The following is a 3718-nucleotide window of genomic DNA, read 5'->3' on the forward strand; positions in this document are numbered from 1 at the left end:
GGGATGTATGGAATGCCTCCTCTCATGCAATAGACACATTCCTTAGCCTTATAAGCTGTTCCACAGAAGAAACAGAAACTTCCTGGCATGGAATAGAACAATTTGTGGTTCTTATTTACGATTGCACAATTGAATTCAATGAGATTAATTAACACAATATCTACTGTAAATCAGATGCATTTTCTCATTTACAATCACACAGATGAACTTGATGAGGTTAGGTGACATAATGCATATTGTTCTGATACATGTATCAGTATCTATGTGATAATTTTCACACATTTCTCTTGGGTTTTCTCAAAGGTAAATGAAGCCAAAAACATCTATTCACTGAAAAGGGATACACAATGGAATCATTCTCTCCTAGATGAGAGGCACTGGTGCAACATGTGCAAGATGTATATCAGGCGGGATACATTTGGAGTCAAATGACTATAGCTGGGGCTGAACACTAGACCAAGAGGTGTTTTGCACGTTCCGAACAATATTAACTGAAGCAAAAATATCTTGCTCTGAGCTTATTAATTCTGGACAAACAGTCATGATCAATATAACGTAAATGTATATCAGCATCTTTATAGTGCACTGCACTTTGTGCACGTGATGAAAAATGTTCTCGTGAATAAATATGACATGTATATGTAACAAAATACATAATGTAAATAAATATATATTTATTTTGCTGGTGTATGTGATGTACTCATAAACTGAAAGTGACAAAACAGCACTCAGTTGTAACTTTTCTGGTTTGTGTACATTGCAGGTTTATCTGAAACATAATATTTTGTCCTGACTTCTAACTTTAATGCTCTGCCTGCACAACACACTGACACTTTGTTATTTGAGTTGTTTACGTTTACAGGGTAACTTGTTCTATATGTAATGTCGTTAATTTTCCTTGTATTGTTTACCCTTCAAAGTTATTAAATTTTAAGTACAATATAACTGCCAAATACCAAATTTTTGTGTTTTTTAAACCTTGGTTGCAATATGAAAATACATTTTCAACATTAAAATACTTAAATTGAGCATAATAACAACATCAAATATCGATTATCTTAAAATTAAATCACTCGCTTTGTTTATTAAGGTGTTGCTCTGTTATTACGTCATTAGCATGGTAACTATATGGTTTTCAGCTTGGCATCATATAAAAAATTGAAGCTTAAGAACCATACTGAATATGTGCAAAGTTTCATGCTTCTATCAGGAAGTGCACAATTTTATGATTTTTGGAAACTAAACCACTCAAGTATCAACAAACATGTAATAATCAAAACATGGAAACAGACCAAACATCGTAGAGATCAAGGCCATATAAAGATGATCAGAGGCTAGAATAAAGCTAGCAGCAATCAAAGCTCATGTAGCAAACCCAAAGCAAACAGCTGAGGCTGTATGTATAACCGCCCTGTACAAATATATGTGTCTGTAATTAAGTTAACTAATGAGCAACTCTGTCCTGATTTTGACTTAGGATACATTAGCTAATAAAAACAGCTCTATCTTAATTCCTCCCTAGTAAGGTCTTGAGGTATTTAAGTCTCAGTCAATCAGAGTTAAGTCAGAACTAAAACCAAGTGGAAAGAAATAGTTTATGATCGCAATATGTCATCTTATAATGCACTGTAATTACTGTGTGCGTTCATTCTGGGGACCAAGGGGCACTGGATTGGGGTTGTTGGGTGCCAGATATATGACCCCATTTTTATTCATTTACGTCTATTATCCCTATGTTCTACGTGTTTTGTTCCCCCATAACATTTCAAGTCCTTCCCAGACCTACCAGAGCGTCCATCCCCTGAATTCTCAGCCAGTCAGAGTTAAACCAGAACTAAAACCAAATGGAAAAAGGACAGGGAAGATAACTGTAAAGTAAATTAGTAATAATTAAAATAAGGCAAAAAACATAGAGTTAATAAAACAGAGGTAAAAGAGGGTACAAGAACAAGAGCAACAAATAAAAGTTCAGATGCAGTAGCAGTTCCATAACTTCCTACCATGCAAAAACAAACAAACATATACACACTTAACAAATATTATCCCATTATTTTATGGTAAATTAGAAGAATACGTTGTATGTTTTTAGATGCAATTGAAGAAGCAGCACACATCTCAGGATGGATTGAGTTACAGAAAACAGACGTACTCAATCTAAGAACATCAGGTAAGACAAAAAATATTAAGGCATATAGTAATTTCAGACTAATTACAGATTTTAATAGGTTAAAAGATAGACTACTGAAACAATACAGAAGGTGCAAAATGCTGAACACCAAAATGAAACAAACGTGTTAACACAGAAAAGAGTGAATAAGTAAGTGTATTTGGACACAAGTTATAAGAACTAGGTAACAGACCGAGACGAGCACATGCACACCCAAATGAGCTGTCGATTCAAGACACATTGAAATCAAACTACAAGAAAAAAAGTTAGTAATCTAATGAAATTAAGTGTAAATGAGGGATACACCCCATGAGCAACGCTGTTAGATTTAATACAAGTGTGTGAACCCTGGTGTTTCAAGGTTAATTCAATAATATAAAAGGAATAACAAGCAAACCTCGCAAAATAGGAACACAAGAGTAGCACCTCAGAATAAAACAAAAACGTTAAGAATTTTAATTGTGGTTTACAAAGAGGTGTAGCTAAGATTGCGTTAGGAAGAACAAAATCAAATATAATAATTTAACAGTGAACTACAGGGACGTATGGCTCGTAATTGTAGACATCCACAAAAAAAAGAGAGATTTAATAAGATACCTAGGACTAAGAATCTTAGAAGAAAAGTTGCAAACTAATGGCAGAAGTGAAATAAAACGTAATTTCAACTGAAAATATGAATAACAACTAGTAGTTATAGAGGTAGGAGGTAACATAAAATATGCATTATGTCAGTAGCTAGTGTAAAAATGAAATAATTACCAGTTAATAGTTGACACAAATCGAACAAGAAAATTCCAACACTGTCAGATAATGCATAGAAAGAAGTTTGATAAGTATCTTAACTTTTATTATATGGCACCCAGTAAAAATGTTTAAAAGTATTGTATTCAGGTAGGGATTGGAGATTTGCAACTTTGATATTTGTTTTATATCAGTAATAAGATGATACTTTAGGGCAAATCTTCCTTGGACATTATGACACTGATTTATCAATAACCAGAGGTAAGCTGCATATAGAAATGGAGACATTTTGAGGGAAGTCTACCTTAGATTTATGGGATAAAGTAAAAACTCGTGATAACTCATTGAGAGTAGTGAGGCTACAAATATTTATATGTAACAGCACTGTTACTCCTCCTAGTGATGCAGTAAAAGTTAGAATTGAAATATATTCAAGTGCTGTAAGACAAATAAGGTTACTGCTAGCAAAGAGAAAAACTCTAAGACTAGGGAGAAATGAGAAGGTAATTAGAAGTGAAACAGCAAACAGTAGAAGAATAAGTAGAAATAAAAGACAAGTAGAGGACCCTAGACAAGGACACATTCATGCTGATCCCTCAGGTAACTCTAACCCTAAAATAGGCAACATATTGTTACGTCTCCGTTTGTTAATTAACTTTCCGTAACTTCGTTTCCGACGAAACCTTAGCGACACAAGTCCTTACTTAATAAAACTGGTTTATTCTTTCCGAATACAACTTTACGATACACTTAATTTCAATATTCGCGCTAAAACAAACACTATAACGAGCGAACGTTAACTTCAACAAT

The sequence above is a fragment of the Limulus polyphemus genome, unplaced genomic scaffold, assembly GCF_000517525.1.
Source record: "Limulus polyphemus unplaced genomic scaffold, Limulus_polyphemus-2.1.2 Scaffold3833, whole genome shotgun sequence".
In the NCBI taxonomy this organism is placed as follows: Eukaryota; Metazoa; Arthropoda; class Merostomata; order Xiphosura; family Limulidae; genus Limulus; species Limulus polyphemus.